The sequence below is a fragment of the Bacillus rossius genome, chromosome 17 (genome assembly GCF_032445375.1).
Source record: "Bacillus rossius redtenbacheri isolate Brsri chromosome 17, Brsri_v3, whole genome shotgun sequence".
Classification (NCBI taxonomy): Eukaryota; Metazoa; Arthropoda; class Insecta; order Phasmatodea; family Bacillidae; genus Bacillus; species Bacillus rossius.
In genome coordinates, this window is record NC_086344.1 from 40,478,132 (window position 1) to 40,496,587 (window position 18,456).

At 35.6% G+C, this 18,456-nt stretch overlaps 1 long non-coding RNA gene across 2 annotated transcripts; it reads right to left on the reverse strand.

Moving 5' to 3' along the window:
• Nucleotides 1-2,395: 2,395 nt before the first annotated feature.
• On the reverse strand, nucleotides 2,396-16,687 carry LOC134540593 (uncharacterized). Of its 2 annotated transcripts, none has more exons than XR_010076467.1 (4): nucleotides 16,550-16,687; nucleotides 11,080-11,238; nucleotides 9,726-9,803; nucleotides 2,396-8,070 (listed from the first exon to the last, which is right to left on the reverse strand). It is a non-coding gene; the product is annotated as an uncharacterized LOC134540593 (long non-coding RNA). The 2 variants fall into 2 exon arrangements; XR_010076468.1 differs by lacking the exon at nucleotides 16,550-16,687 and adding an exon at nucleotides 13,090-15,474.
• Nucleotides 16,688-18,456: the final 1,769 nt, after the last annotated feature.

Consider the following 18,456-nt stretch of genomic DNA (forward strand, 5'->3'; position numbering starts at 1 on the left):
TTTCAGGGTAGGAAATTGCCTTAAATCACCACCTCTTAGGCTTTTCTCCCAAAATTTAAGTTTTTCAATGAAAGAATCTACTTCAGATATCATTCAAACATTTCCCTATCTTTCCCTTGAAGTTTAATGTTCAAATCATTGAGTTTTTTTTGTGAGATCAACCAAGAAAGCTAAATTATGAAGCCACCTTGCATCCTCAAGAAGATTTGCCATGGAGTGTTCCTGTTCTTTCAAAATTGCTGTAATGGCAGGTAGCAGTTCAATGAATCATTGAAGAACTTTGCCCTTACTCAGCCAACGCACCTCACAATGCAGAAGTAGCTCTCCATACTGCAGTTGTAATTCATCCAGCAAATCTTTGAAGAGTCGTCTTTGGAGAGGATGGGCCTGTATTTTGTTAACAATCTGCACAACTACTTTCATGGTTTTATCGTGACTAGGGATGTAAGGGAACGAACAAATTAATTGTCGGAGTGGGCGCCACCACGTGATGTGAGCACGTGGACTTGGCGGAGACACTCTTCAGGGCGTGACGTGACCCGTGTAGGGCTAGGCTCGGTTCCCTTAGCATGCGATATCATTGCAGTGGGCTCTTCAGGTGTCCCACACGCCTCGAGGTTCAGGAGCAGGGACACGTTGACGTCGTCCGACCGAAGGCCACCCTAAAGCCCGACCTGCAACCGCCAGTATTCAACCCCGCTAACGGAATGCGCCCCTAGCCATGGCCCACCCGAGTCAGGCGAGCCACCAGCAACCAAGGTAGAACGTGGCCCCCTAATAAACAGACAGACATTACAGCCGACCATGTTGCAAAAACAAACACAGAATATTAAACAATATTACGTATAAATTAAAAGTTGATTAACGAAAGTGCGACGTAGGAGTGCCCGGGCACTCACGTGTGTGAGTGTCCCCCTGGTGGCCTTCTGCCCAGATTAGTTAATTAACCCATGTGACATAATTATTAAACCCTTGTGTTGCGTTATTAACCCCACCAGAGCAGTCCGGCAATAGACGAACAGTCGCTGGTGTGACGTATAATTTAAAGGACATAATTCGTAAACATACTAACTTTAAATTGTAGAAGGGATGAGAAATGTTAATTTAGCCTTAATAATTAATGTAGGAATTTAGCGCCCTTCAATTCTCTTATTAACGTATTACATTAGAAAATAACGTAATGAGGTCAACCCTGGCGCGAGGGGCACTGAGCCTCGGCCGGACGCCATGACATGACGTCAGTACAGCGCGACTCGTGGACCGGGGCGGACGCACGTCCCACGGAGAGACATCATCCATTGTCTGCATTGAACTCACTTCTGGTAATTATAGTCACTTCCTCGAAACCTCTTTTTACTTATCTCTCCGTGCGTACCCGGTCCAATTTTCGGTCCAGGACTTAATCCGGCCGCATAACTTTTAAAACCCCCTGCACCACACTTGGTCTGCGGGGTAGTTTCAGTATACGGCACGGGCCACCTCCCGAACCACAGAACTTGAACTAAAATCAGTCGGCCCGGCGCTAACACCACCCCGTAAGGGAACTTGGACGAATTTAGCTGCGGTCCGCGCTCCACTACAGTGGACGCGAACACCGCCTTGAGACATTGATATACGGGATTGGCCGCCTCCAATCGCCCTCACCCCTCTTTTGAGTAACCAGGCTCAGAACCGCCTAGTGCCACGCTAATACGTAATAATTAGTAATTTTGTGCGACGTCTTGAATCTGGAACGTCTTTAGTAAACTTGTGCGACGCGCCACCAAGTAACATTCAGTAAACTTGTGCAACGTCTCATCATGTAACATTTTTGGTAAACTTGTGCCACGTCTTATTACGTAACTTTCAGACTAACTTTGTGTAATTGTGTAACTTCTGTATTGTGTGACGTCACCCTCTGTACGATGTGGTTTGTAATCAACGGTATTACACCAAACCCACAGTCGCATGAATAAACGACGCACGTCATTTGTTGCACTACTTCAGCGCCTAATCAATTAAACATACGAATCCCAATCACCACCAAGTAGGGAATTCCTCATATCCCACGCAACACCGCCGACGATCCTAGTGGGCCACGCAGGGCAATCGACCCCACGACCCACCTATCGACTAGAAACAGAGCTAGTCTGGCGCCCATCCGGAAACACTACATCGACAACAGCCATTCCCGCTAGGAGCCGCACCGGGACTCGAGCCCGAGACCCCGGACGACGGCAAAATATGTAAAAATATGATCGTGTAAAACACAGAGGAATAATCAACTGTCAAATGTCAGGACTGAGATTATTTGTCAGAATTGTTTGATGAAAGCTTTCAAACTAGCAATAGTTCTAATGAAGGAATAGCCCAGTTAAAATATGCTAAAATTTCGCTCGTAGTCGAATTAAATCCGATATTTTTGTTACACTTTACACGTATTTAGTAGTGTCCAGGGGAATTAAAATCAAAAGTCCTGATGAATAGGAAGTGAGGTAGAGTCAGAAACTAGAAAGGATTTTCAAAAAAAATAGGCATTTGTTTTTGATTTTTACAGAAATATCTCGTAAATGAATAACCTTAAAAGAAAATGTTTTTAATAAAAAGAATAAAAGAGCATTAAAAATCCTATAAAAGATTATTTTAACTTTTTTCATATCTCCAATTTTGTTTGAGATAGTCTCGCTTAAAAAATGAGTTTTTATTTTATTTTATCTCAAACATTTTTCCTATAGCAACTGACCTATATATTTGTGAACCGTGCCTCTCGTATGCCAAATGCTGTCACTTGACTTTACAAGACATGTTTAAGCTAGAGTCTATAATGACCCCAGAATTAAATGAGGATTCACTGATAAGTTCTTGAGCGAGTGGACCTTGGGGATGACTGCAACTGCATCTGCTCATCATTGAAGAGTTATGCGGTACACATTTTATATCTTTGAACAACTTGATTTCTCACAATCTGGAAGAAGTAGGGATGCCACAGATTAATATAACATCTCTGCTTAGTTAAATAATCACCCACCATTTCCTGGATCACAACAAATCATGTCTATAGCACCTGGACTAGTAGGGGATGCCATAGTTACCTTTTTCAATGCTATAGTAATTGGCAAGCAATCAATACAGAGTAATGTTGGAAAAATTCTAATTAAGCATTGTCACGAAAAGATCAAGCTCTCCCTCTGGCGAATATTAGTTACACTATTACTTTCAATTGTAATAGCTCATTTATCATTTGTTAGTTTTCCAGAGGATAACGATGAAGTGAAGAAAAATAGGAAGACTTGATCATGTATATGCTGTACGAGTTGGCTCCATTTCATTTAGCTCTCTTTGACGAAGCTGGGATACGCAAAACCAAGAAAGCAACCCTGTACGTTTTAGTTGACAAGGGAGAATTTGGACTTGGAGAACGCTGACTTTGTTCTTAATGGTGGATTCTTACTACACAGTCATATAGCCGACAAGTGGTACTGATTCATCTATTTGCCCAAAATATGTCAATTACATTATCATTTCCTATTTATCATGACTGTTGATGTGACATTCCGTGCAGACCACTGAACAATTGAAACACAAAATCATAAACATCGGATTGAATTTAAGCACAGAATATATTTTGACTGGGCTAGAAGTCTAACACCTCATGTTTAAATGAGTACCTAATTTTTAGAATCTCAATATAAGTGTCTTCCAGGTTAATTTTTTTCTGGATGCATAATAAAATATTTTGGAATTTAAATTGTTCATAACTTAGGTAATAATGGTAGAATTCAATGCATTTTAAACAGTTTTATCTACTTAGAAACGTACTGAGGTGGTTGTGTGGACCAATTTTTACCACGTTTTTGTTTTTATTTTTGTATAAAACAAAAGTTCGAACTTATGTTTTTCTTACACTAATCCACTTACAAAGTATGTTCTCTGGTAAATAACAGCAAAATTTTTCACATGATGTTTTTTGACAGCGATCATTAAGCTACTAACATCTTAATATTATAAAGTAATAAACAGAAGAAATACTAATGCACTTTTAAATTGAATCATATATTTTAAACTCAACACTGGCTGTAGGCCTGATACAAAGTTATTAGGAGCTAATTTTCACGTTACTAGGGTACACAATCCCTCTGTCTTCTCACGGGGTTTCGTGGCTCTCAAAGGCAGTGGTAAGAGTAACATTATAGTTTTAAATTAATAATTTGCTTTTCATAATATGTATAGTCTAAATGAACAAACGTAACCAGTTTTATGTAGTAACATTGACGTGGTTGTGCGCTCCTTACTTTCACATATCTGTCTCTGCAGGGGAGATCACAAGTCCCATTTAAATTGAAAGTAGCATAAGCAAAGAAACGAACCTAATGAACATACGTTTGGCATTTCCAGAGCATACATGAGGTAATTATAAAATTATTTTTGTTGCAGGTTGTGTTAGAAGCTTAAAATAATGCATTTAATTTAAAGAATTGTGTTGCATTAGTATTTTTTATGGAAAGAAAAGGAATTGAAGCAATTTCCTGAAGTCTAATGATGCAAATAAGTAGACATAAGTTTTTATTCTGCAAGTGTTGCAGATACAATGACACAAAGAGTTTCACACTAAAATAGTAACGTTTCATCAACTGTACAAAATATTTTTTTGCACCTCTAGTTTCACTCTTACACAAGGACAGAAAAGTATTCCCAGATAATACTAATAATCTGTACACCTGGAGTTGGGCTACCACCCTGTGGCAGGATGTCTTATCTATCCTCTATCCTCTCTCCTTCCCTTCATCTACCATCACCATTTTCCTGAAAACTCCTTATCTTGCGACATAAGAACACCTTGCACACACAAAAATAACTACTGTTAAAATGATTGGGTAGGGTATTACATTAAAAAAAAAAATGTGTGTTACATTCAAGGTCATTTATTTGCTGCACACAAAAAAAGAGAAAATAGTTTACAGTACATCAGTTACTTAACAGTAATAACTCGTTATGTGCAATTATTATATTGTACTTCTTATACTTGCTTATCACATGTGCAAGTTAGTGCAATATGCATACACAAAAATATAGCAAGATGTAAAAAATGTAGAAAACATTTTTACATTGAAGTGGTCAAAAGTATTTTATGTTGGCATCTTTGATAGCCTATATCAAAAGCACGGTACATGGCAAACATCTACAACAATTCAATACAAAAAATTCATGCTGCATGTTATGTGGCATTAGGTGCTTAACAACAAAATCACTTCAAGTACCTATATGTACAACTTTTAGCGAAAAATTAGCATGAACATACAAACAATAAAAAACAAAACATTTCAAAATAACTATAAGATCATTATTGATAATTATATACAATTGATAAATAGTGACCAATAATAGGGTAAAGGCAGGTAAGAGTGCGCAGTCCCTAAGAGCGCGCAGTATTAATATATAGAAGTTGGTAGCACTGGCGAGAGAAGTCGATAGGTGGTTCCTTGAAGCTTGTGTGTGTGTGCTTTACTGCGCTAAGAAAATTTGTAGAATCGGTTTATTTCGTATGTAAGAGGTAAGAATAACATTTGCTTTCTCCTGATGTAAATATGAATAAGAGTATAATAGTCTTTGTAAGTAATACATCAACGAGGTACCGCGAATCATATTATGGTAATCCGAAGCTTAGAGTCTATTGTTTACGATAACGTGGTAACGGGTGGCCAAAGTGAAGGCTGCTGCTATCTGTTGTACAAACGTTGCACTTGTGTGGGTGCCTCTAAGAGTGCGCAGCAATGCGTTCTCTTAGAGGCCGAATTGTCTACTGCGTACTCTTGGAGGCCGTTTATGAATGGCAAAATATTACTTTTACAATTCAACTGTTTCTTTTTGCAGAATTTATTTCACTGACGAAAATGACCTCCAAAAAGTATACTAGAAAATTAGGTTCGTGCCTTCTGCAAAAGGCAAGGTTTGGCACTACGTACTTCGGAGAAATGTAGTTTAGGGAGAGCCATTAGATTTAACAGGGTTCAGCGCAGGAGATTTTTTTGATAACTTGGCCAGTGTTTGTGCTAAAAATAATATTTTCCGGCTCATCGAAAATTCAATATGGACGAGTCTGGTATCCACTGCACCCAATCACATTCCAAAAGTAATTTCTCCTAAAGGGAAAAAGGTAGTTTGTAAAGTTTCTTCAGCTGAAAGAGGTCAAACAGTTACTGTCGTGTGCTGCATGAGCTCCACTTGTACGTTTGTTCCTCCAGCCATGATCTTTGCCAGGAAGACGATGAAACCTTAACTGTACACAAATGCACCAGAAGGAACATTGCATATGATTTCTGATACTGGGTAGGTACATAACACGGAACTTCTTGTAGAGTGGCTGAAACATTTCTATGATTTCGTGAAGCCAACAGAGAAAGATCCAGTGCTACTGATATTGGATAACCACGTATCACACTGCAGTATTGAAGCCGTAAATTTCTGCAGAGAACACTTCATAACACTGCTGTCACTACCACCACATGCTAGCCACAGACTGCAGCCACTAGACGTCGGTTTCTTTGGGCCTTTAGAGAAAGCCTTTGCTCAAGAAGCAGAAAAGTGGTTGGTGGTTCATCCAGGGAGGGCAATCACCCAGCATGACATTGAAAAAATCTTCACATGTGCTTACACGAGGGTAGCAACGATGGAAAAGGCAATAAATGCTTTTAGATCAACAGGTATACATTTTTTAAATCCCGATAACTTCATTGATGAAGACTTTGCACCTGCTGACGTGACAGACCACCCTCAAGAGCAACTGGACGTCACTGAAGAAGACCCAAACGCACCAGAAAATTCAACAATTCTTGAAACTTATGAACCCCACACTCAAACTGATGATCTGGCAGAACACGATTCCGTTGCGGAACTACAGCGAGTTCCACCCTCAATGATAACACCTACCAATGTGTGTCATTTCAAGGAAACGAAAAGTGGCAGGTAAGAAGTCTGAAATAATGTCTTCATCGCCATTTAAAAACTCTCTTCTGGTAAGCAAGACGTCTAAGAAAATTCAAACAAGAAAACAAGTAAAGAAGGCAGTACAGTTCGACAATCCCGCTGTACCAGCTGTAGGCCTACATGCAGTTGAAGAAGAAATTGAAGACAATGTTTTTTTGTCCAGGTTGCGATGAACACTATCAAGAACCGATTTTAGAGGATTGGGTACAGTGCGGCAAATGTAAACAGTGGTGGCACGAAAATTGCTCAAGCTATGAAGGGTCTGGACACTTTAAATGTGATGGGTGCTGATGCGTACTCTTGGAGGACACTGTGCGCACTCTTAAGACACCAGTCCTCTAAGAGTTCGCAATTTCAATTTATGCAAAACTTATGTTTTTCAGTTGCAAAGGATTTCATAGCTGCTTGTCTAATATGTGTTTTGTAAACTTTAAGTAATAGTGTTTCATTTATTATAATTACTTTTTGTGTAATACTTAATATCTTAAGTTTACAATTAAAAACAACTTAAGTGCGTACTCTTGAGTGCCTTTACCCTAATATCACTTGACTCATTCCATTGAATGTTAGGTGATAAACTCATCTCATCGAACATCAAAACACAAATTCTATCTCGTGGCTTAAGTTTCTGGACAGATTTCTTTAGATGATCAAACACAACATTGTTTATGCCTGGTTGAAAAGGAATTTTCCGAAGCATACCTGTAAGAACACTTCTTGATGGAGACTACACTACAGTAACTTGTATCCTTTAGGGGCCTGTTTAAAGAGAGACAGTGCCAACACCTTATTTTGCAAAGTGAATCTCCTCCCCTTCGGTTTGTGTCTGGACATCTCAAGTTGTGATGCAATAAATCTCTTTGCAATAGAAATCACTTTTAATTGATTGAAAATTTTTTCATCTGCCAACTTACTTGCAGACTTCAGTCTTCTCTTGAATGAGGTGTTTTTTTTGTGGTAAGTAGCAATACTCCTGTAATATCTTATATCTTGCATCTAAATACAATTTCTTGGCTTTTGGAGTCAAATTCACGGAACTGTGGACACCCAGAGCTCCAAGCAGTGGCCGACGACCACATTGAAAATTTAACTTCCTCCGTTTGGGGCCTGAAACAAATAAAATTAATTACAAACACTGAGCAACCCATGTGATAGTGTAAAAACTTTTGCCACACATGTGAAGCAGACGCTTCTGCTTCCAGCCGCAGCGCAGTGCTCCTCTCCTCTTTTCCCCTCCGTTCCCCCACCCTGCTGCCTCCTTCCCTCCCTTAATTTCCCCACTCCTGTCTTCTCCTTCCCCTCCCGCCGCTACACCAGCGCTCCTGGTGTAGTAGTTTCCAGTGCTATATTAGCACTCGTCGCTGTCTTCACTCATTAGGAGCTGTTGACAGTCCATTGGGCATCAGTATTGTCTTCCTCCGCAGCATTCAGCGAAGCCATGTCTGAATTCAACCTGACACCCTTGTTCTCGCGCAGTTACCGCGTCACTTGGTATCTTGGACATGGTCAATCGTATTACTATTTTCAGTCTTGCGTCCCTGTTAGTTTGTCTGTTTCCGTGCTTAATATTGCATCGTCGAGTGTCTTTTACTTGGGTCATACAAACTGCGTTTTGATAGCTTACCCTCTTTTCACGTCTAAGATTTTAGGCGACTGTGCGGGAATGCTGTGATGGCCAGCGACGCGACACGCCAAGCCACGCTTACACTTGCCTTAGTAGGGATCCTTGATAATTAAGAGCCCTCTGCTCAGCCTAGCGGCTCGCTGTTTGTATTAGTATTATCTTTAAACTATTCTTCTGTGCTCGATGCGTGATCTACTCTTTTGAATGTTTAATAAAACGCGATGCGTCACACATGTATATATGTGAGGTTTTGCTTAATAGTTGTGTAGGTTACTTGGTTCGTAACTGCTAGCCATGTCCTCCGCCCATAAATGAGTAAATTGTATTATAGTATCCTTATGCTAAACATACGTATCTAGATTTGTATTTCTTCATGACTCTATACGGATGTTATTTTGTTGTAAAATAACGTATTAAGAATTACTGTGTAAGAGCTTATAGCGGTATTGTGTAACATATATTGTTTAACAGTTTTATCTTATGTATAGCAATATGTAAGCATTCATTAAATCTTTACGTAAATTGTTATGTTGAAGCTGTTAAAGATCATCTATAATAAAATTCTATTTTTCCTAGCTTTTTCTTTGAATACGATACAAACTCCGCAAATTTAGGTCCCATAGCCTTCCTATATATATATAATTTCTTCTAGTGATATGTTCACTGGAGTCAGGCCATGTGTCTAGTGCCTAGGCCTGGGTTCACATGAACTACAACTAAGATTTACTTTATTAAAAACTGGTATTCTCATTGGGGCAACTTCTCCCCCAAAATTATTTTTACACTTAACCAAACCTGTTTCTTAAACTCACTTGCCAGACATCCCCTGTCAAACAGTGTTGTGACATATAATAAAAAATGGTTTTGAAAAAGTCTGTAGATATTGAAATTAAAAGGTTTTATTTAAATTAGTGATATCATTAATTAAGGTCTACAGAGTATAGCCTCAGAAACTAAATAATCAGGTATATATTCAGATAAATAAATATGGTATATAATGTATTATGAATTCTACCAATTAAAAAGAATTAAAATGTTTTTGTCACATACTAGTCTATAAGTAATGCAAATATGTGTCCTCTGTGTGTGTTTGTGTGTGTTTACTTTCTACAAGTAAAAAATTGTAATGTTTACTTACAGGTGTATTTATCATCCTCTTTAATAATGGACCTTTCCAAGCAGTTATTTTGCACGACCTCATGTGATGTACCAGTATCTGTAATAAGAAAATAAATACATAGGCCTAATGAAACCTGCATAATATGCTGACAGAATATGAAGATATTTTTTTCACTTGACACCTGAGACTTGGTCCACAACATATATTTGCCACAGAGTATAAATTATGCATTAACATTCCAAATGCATAGACTGAGGGCAGTATTCATAGTGATGCATCAAGACACCCTTTGAAATTATATTGACTTAAACAGTCTTGCTGCTCAAGACAGCATTACTTTATTAAAGTACCATTAATACCTGCACATTGTATTTTAATTTTTTGTGTGTGTTTTTACTAAAATATTAAACTGCATGAAAAGTATTTGTTATTTAAAATGAAATTGTAAAAAGTAGAACATAACAAAAAATGAAATTTTTTGGTTTGTAGTGAATTTGAACCATTTACCTGTGACTTCTTTTCACACAAAGTTACGTAAATATCAAGAAGTGTGTGTATGTAGTATATACAAAATACACTTTTTCAAAAACATTCCTTATTATAACATTTAAATTTGAACATGAAATAGCTTATGCAATTTAGTAAACATTTTGAAATTGGGGTTAAATATCATAAATATATAGTGTTCCATGAAAACACAAGCTTCTTCGCATAAAATGAGAAATTAATGTTTAAACATGAAATTATTACATGCAGAACAGTAAAATGTGTGGTTGTACACCTTCTAATCATGACAAATAAAATATCCATGAGAAAATTTATAACAATGTAACAAAATAATTTATGAGCTGAAAAAAAAAAATTAGTTGAAGACAATAAAGTGATAAGGAATACAAGGGCAATTAATAACAATTTATAATTTGAATCACAGCATGTTATGAATACATACAGTTTTTCACATGATGTACATTTTATATGTTATCTGAGACTGGGGCTCAGAAATACCTGATAGCAAACACTTATCGAGATGGAATGGAAGATACTTAGAAGTGTTTAGTGGTCAAGCCATTTACAAGCAACACTGAGCTGTGGTTACGTGATTATGTTTAAATTAGGATTATCTTATATGGCATGTATAACTTTCAGAATTTTCGAGATTTATTACCACTCAATTTTTCCCATAAAATGATAAATATATTCAAAAATGGTGTGACAAAGGCTGCTATGCAACTAATTGCATATTTAAATACACACACCTACACCCATACATACACTTAAATATAATATAATCAACATTGCATTTATCATTGCAATCATTATGTTCTTTGAACGTTAACGGAACAGACATATTAATAAAAATCAAAAATCATACCTGTTACTACAGTAGATTCTTCAGGTGGTTGATGATGCTGTTCAGTGGAAGCAGATTCTAAGACATTCATGAATAACAATGGACTACAGGTTGTCTGTATTCCATGTATAGGTGATACTGCTGATTCCTTGCTAATGTTTCTTCCGAGAGTATTTTGAGCTGTAAAAAAGGTACCAGTACATATATGTGTCATGACTGTACTGTAAGTTAATATGTTTTATGTAATGTTATATTGAAATAAATTTATATGTATTTAAAAAATGCACCTACAGTAGGTATAACTTGTACAATTTCTCAAAATTATCAAAACTTTATACTTAAAGATTTTTAAGTTACACATACTTCATACAGTCATTTACTTGAGTAGCATTTGCTTGGTAAGCAAATGTCAGATAATTTTTAAGCATTGTCATAATATCTTTGTAAATAATGTAGAATCCACAAAATTTCTAGCCTTACATTCTATATAGACAAAAATAGAAACTTGAAAAATCACGTACATAACATATCAAAAAAATTAACAACTGTGAAATTTTCACTGAAATATTTAGGTATCATTTTAGTATCTCAACCTACCCTGAACGTACATATTGCTTACTTTTGTTCTATTATGATGTACTACATAATCGTGTAGGCCTACTTGGGAAATTCAACAGTAAGTAAAAAAAAATTTTTCTTGTTACAGAAAAAAACTATTAGAATACTATGTTCAAAAATTAACATGAATCATGTTGGCCACTATTTAAAAAAATTAGTCACTGCCTCACATGTACTCGTACACACACACACACACACACACACACACACACACACACACACACACACACATATATATATATATATATATATATATATATATATATATATATATGAGATCCTAATACTTTTTCTATCAAACAATAAAAATAAATTTAAACTAATTTCAGAAACACCTAATCACATACAAAAAACATAAAACAATTTTATGCACCTTCTTGCACATGCTCAACTTTTTATAAGGGTAACTTGCATTTCTGTCAGACATTAAATAATTTAATAGGTCGTAACAAAAAATATATTTAAAGACTTTGCGTTAACAACAGGAATTTCTTTTAGAAAATATTAAAGACTTCCTTTGTTGATGAGTATTCTGAATTTTCAAGCACATTTAAATCATTTATTTTCTATCAGAAACTAAGTATAATGTTTACTCCAGTCTACGTTCTTAATGTGTGTGCTATGTGCAAGCATTTATACATTAATTGATGTGTGCTAACTGTATGGTACCCTATCTCTGATTTGTACAGATGTTTCTACGTACTTGTATATACTCCGTATATACCCCATCATAAAAAAGGCTACAAGTATTACAATTGGTTATTGTTTTAGTATATGAGTCTATTGTTGGCAACCTATGTTTCAGTCTCTTTTGTACACTGTGAGCAATTACTGTCCAATCGTATATTGTCAGTACTTATTTTACTGTATGTACTATGCTCTAAAATATGTAGGTACCTAATGATTCTATGTATATAATCGTCACATGCTCCATATCCCATTTGTGAGATATTCTGGAGTGCACTGAAATATAAAAATAAATGAATAATACTTGAATGTACCTACAGACAATGTTTTTACTACTTAGCGCACAAATTAAGTTGAACCCAGCCAGCATATAATTAAGGGTTAGGGAGTTTCATAGCGAATTCAGACAAGATTATTTTAAGTGTAATTACTATTATTTTATACTTAACCAAGTAAGTTTATAGCGTTCATGTATAGATAACATAGATAGCGTAGAAAGGAAAATACTAGGAAGGTTTTCAAAGAGAGGAGGAGAACAGAAAGGGGAAAAAATGCGATGGTCGTGAGGACAGTAGGGGAATGGAATAGGCTGGAGGAGGAGTGTGTGGCGGCTGGGAGTGTGGACCAGTTCAGAAGGAGAGTGAGGGGGAAGTAGGGAGAATGCTTGCCACCGGGCACTTTGTACCCAATTGCAGCTAATTAAATTATTTATTTATATTTATTTACCTGGTAGGTTTTGTGAAGGTACGGCATCGGGATTCAGACGCTTGGTTCCCGGACTAAAATATTCTGTCCGAAAATGATTACTACATATTGTGTAGTTCTTTCTTATTACTTCGTCCGATAAATAGTCAAATTTCGAATTTTGGATCACTAGTTTCCATTTAGTGAATCTAGCTGTGTCTGTCACAGGTATCCGATGTCTCGTAGACGTTTTGTCCAGGCATCCAGGCACACAACAATTATTTCTATACGGCATTATGTCGTAATTTATAAAAGGTCAAAGTCAAAAATATTGACAGAACTACAAACGAAAAAAACACTTCACCGACAGACACAACGACACCATTACAACGATACAAAAAACAATTTACAGCGCAGCTAGCGCCAAGAGAGATTGCTGCGGTTGTTGTACTAACTAAAATGACGTCTGCAAATTACCCTATAGAAAGCATTGCTGCCGCTAGACTCTTGTCCTTGGAGTAGGCGTAGGACGGCCCCGCAGTTGTCTCGCGATCGTTACGGTGTGAAGACGTGTCGTCGGTAAGTCACAAGAATTATGAAATAAAGTTACGAATAGATAATTTCACGCCTGTGGTTGGGGCCGGACCGAAGATAATTTTTTTTATTGTTTGGATTTTTTAAATGAGAAATTTGATCACAGGCGTCGGCAGCGGCCCAGGGTGACCGTCGTCACGCACCCGGGAAAGTTTTACGTGGGAGGATGATTATTTAAAAACTGTGTCTTGTTTTTAAACCGTATTTAATGACTTTTGAGAGACGTTGACACTATACATTGTGTTTAAATTATTATTTTATGAGAATTTTCTTAGTTAAATTCAGATTCTTTTTGATTTATCGAACAGAGCTTCGTGATTGGCTGAGCGTTTCCGGCGCATTTGATGAAGCGCCTCACGCTGAGAATAATGGGAAATCGAACGTTTCTCCCGTCAAGTGAGGCTGCATATCAGGATGTTCTGGCGGCAGTAATAAGTGTAATTTGCGTGTGCGGGCGCGATCGTGTTATTGTGTTCAATGGCACCAATTTGTGATAAAAATCGTAGCGAAATTTCACCGCAAACGCCTGCAACAGGTCCGGAGACAAAAGGTCCAGAGAAAACAGGTCCAGAGAAAACAGCTCCAGGTAATAACAACTTCATGGTGGCGGTAGTTAGAGCTCGAGTGTGTAAAGAACCTGTGCAAAAAATGGTTAATACAGTGTGAAGACGTTTGCTGTGGTTTGCAACTGAGGTGAAGTTAGATTCGAATCTCAGATTCGTTATGAAAAACGTACCATAATTATAGTACCACGCAATAAAACCGCACGAAAATTATCATGCGATTCAGTGCAAGAAGGGCACAACCATCTATGGTACATCAAAATGTATTTACAATCCAAAAAAAAAAATATTAAATATTAAGATTTGAAATTCTCCAGATTTAAATAAAAGAACACTACGAATAAATATGTATAGTTAGTGAGCTAAATGTTTTTTTTTTTTTTTTTTAAATTTTAATTACCAATGTAGCAATATTTCGCTTGGTACAAAAGATTAACAATAATGTCCTTAATGTCACACAAATGTCATCGGGTGACATGACTCCAGATTTAAATACAGGATTATCTGAACAAATATGTATAGATAAGTGAGCAATATGAATATTTTTTAATTTCCAACATAACAGTATTCTGATTGATACAAAAGGTTAACCATAACATCCTTAATGTCACACATATGCTATAATCGGGTGACATGACTCCAGATTTTAATTAAAGATTATCTGAAAAAGGATGTATAGTTATGTGAGTGATATAATTTTTTTTATTTTAATTTCTTATTAGCAATATTTATCTTGTTACAAAAGATGAACCATAGTGTCCTTATAGTCACACATATGTTATAACCGGGTGACATGACTCAATATTTTAATAAAAGAAGATTATCTGAACAAATATGTATCGTTAAGTGAGCGATATGAAATTTTGATTTTTTTAAAATTTAATTTCCAATGAAGTAATATTCTGCTTGGTATAAAAGATTAACTATAACGTCCTTAATGTCACACATGTCATAACCGGATGACATGACTCCAAATTTTAATAAAAGAAGTTGATCTGAACAAATATGTACAGTTAATTTTTTTAAAATTTTAATTTTTAACGTAGTAATATTCAGCATGGTACTAAAGGTGAACCATAACGTCCTTAACGTAACATATGCTATAACCAGGTGACATGACTCCATATTTAAAAACAGGAAGATATGCTGAACAAATATGTATAGTTAAGTGAGCAATTTTTTTTAAATTTTAATTTCCAATGTAGCAATATTCTGCTTGGTACAAAAGATTAACCATAATCTCCTTAATGTCACACATATGCTATAACCGGGTGACATGACTCCAGATTTTAATAAAATAACATAATCTGAACAAATATGTTTAGTTAAGTGAACAATATTATGTTTTTTTAATTTTAATTTCTAAGTATCAATATTCTGTTAGCTACAAAAGATTAACCATATTATACTTAATGTCACATATAAGTCATAACAGGGTGACATGATTTCAAATTTAAATAAATAAATATCTTATCAAATATGTGTAGTTTTATTTAACGGAACAATATTCTGCTTTGTACAAAAGATTAACCAAATGTCCTTAATGTCACACATATGTCAAAACTGGGTGACAGGACTCCAAATCTAATAAAGGAAGTTTATTTGGAAAACAAATATATAGTTAAGTGAGTAATATAATATTTTATTATTTTTAAACTAAATTTCCAACGTAGCAATATTCTGCTTGGTACAAAAGATTAACAATAATGTCCTTAATGTCACACAAATGTCATTATCGGGTGACATTACTCCAGATTTAAATACAGGAGGATTATCTGAACAAATATGTATAGATAAGTGAGCAATATGATTTTTTTTTTTAATTTCCAAAGTAACAGTATTCTGCTTGATACAAAAGATTAACCACAACGTCCTTAATGTCACGCATATGCTATAATCGGGTGACATGACTCCAGATTTTAATAAAAGAAGTTTATCTGAACAAATATGTATAATTATTTTTAAATTACAATTTTAACGTAGCAATATTCTGCTTGGTACAAAAGTACAACTATTATGTCCTTATTGTTACACATGTCTTTAACGGTTGACATGACTCCAGATTTTTATAAAAGAAGAATATCTGGAAATATGTGTAGTTAAGTGAATAATATATATATATTTTTAAATTCTTTTTTCCAACGTAGCAATATTCTGCTGTGTACACGGGATTAACCATAACGTCCTTAATGTTTTGACATATGCATTAACTGGGTGAAAAGACTTCAGATTTTAATAAACGAAGATTATCAGTAAAAATATGTATAGTCAGTGAGTAATATAATATTTGATAAATGTAGTTGAGCGGTATTTGCGAAAAAAAAATGTTAAAAATTCGAAAATACCTTTATTAGACGCTCTTCAACTTCTTTTCATTAAAAGCGGCGGAGGTAAGAAATTCCAAATACTTTAGGAGATAACGAATTTTTTAATTTTCATCACAATACCTGCGTAGTATGCGGCGATCACCATTGTTTCTTGTCATAGATAATTAGGGATGCAAACGATACATCGATGTTTTCAAAACATCGATGTATCGTTCATGAAACATCGATGTTAGCATCGATGTTTTGAAGAGCGATACATCGCCGATGCATCGACGAAAAAGTCTAAAACATCGACATCGTTCATCATTAAAATTACCCTAGTTTTTTATGATATTTTGGCTATCATTTCATGAATATTTATTGAATATATAAAAAAACATTACGATAGATAAGATACAATTTTTTAACTATCTATACTTACTATAAAAACCTACATTTTTAAGTAGGTATCAAAAATGTTGTAAATACCTACTTAACTATTTGGTTGATTTCAGTATCAATTTTTTTCCAGTACTTTAAGATGTGTAAAATCATTTGGAAAAAATAAATAGGTACCTTTAAAAAAATTTGTTTACACAAGAATTTTCTTTTAAATTTTGAAAAATATAAGGATAAAAGCAGCGAGACTTTATGGACAATTTCATAGCTTGTTGTACATACAAGCTATTAATTGGTACCGATACGGTCTCGCTAGCTCTATCGAGAAAATTAATGTTACATTTTAAACCTGCACATACACTTCATGCTTTTTCCCTAATTTTTTTCCAATTAAAAATAAATTGTGTAAAAAAATAGTTATTTTTTTTAATGAATATAGACTTCTTCAAATACTGTAAAAAAATAAGGATACCAACCAAAATGGTTTAGCGTTTACAACATTTATTTATACTTAAAAATGTAAGTTTTATAAGTATCGAAAATTTAAAAAAAAAAAGTTTCTTGAAAACTAAATGTCGTATCGCAATGGTTTTTGGATGGATAGATCTCTCATGATCTGTACTATTTACAATATATTCACGAAATGATAACTAAAAACATAAAAAATAAGGGTAATTTTATTTTAAGTAAGCCTGTGTCTTAACTGCAGGCTGTCCGGGCACACATACGGTCAGTGGCGTAGCCAGGATTTGTGTATGGGGGGTGTTAAGAAGCTAGGGCCCCCCCCCCCCCCCTGTATTAAAGTGGGCGGTCCGGGGGTCCTCCCCCGGGAAAATTTGGACTTAAATTTAAATATTGTAATGGTAAAATTTTTATTAATTTTTAATATGAAATTATTTGAGTGATGAATAAGAAATTTAATTAAAGATTTGGTGCTAAGGGGGGGATTGAACCCCTAACCCCCCCCCCCTACTGGCTACGCCCCTGCATACGGTGCACAGAGCTTCAGGAAAAACGTGATTTGAAAACTACTCAAGATATCCGAGTGGGGTAGGCCTATGTTTACGAAAAGCATTTAAGTGTTCGCTGAATGCCGAAAGGTACTTTTGAATGCGGATTAAGTTTTTAAACTGTGTTTTTAGTAGAGTGAAAATGGCTAAAAGGCGTGTTTTTGGAGTAATTTTTAGGCATAAAACAACCGATACAGAATCTTGAAACCACTTAAGGGCAGTGCAGTACACCTTTATCGTTATTTCTCCGCTATATAATTTTACGGTCACCGCTCAACTTTCACAGCTATATTGTGGTCAGGAACCTGTAGTATGTATGGTTTTTCGCTACATACTATAATTTAAATCATTTTGGCATGTTTTTCCTGATATTTAAAAACATCGGTTAAAACATCGATGTATCGGTTCTCAGAACGATGTTTTTTTACATCGATGCTTTTTCGTTTGAACATCGATGTTCGTGATATCGATGTTTTTAAGAGCGATTTTGCATCCCTATTTATTATCTAAGATAATAAGGTTTCTTGTTTGTACGAG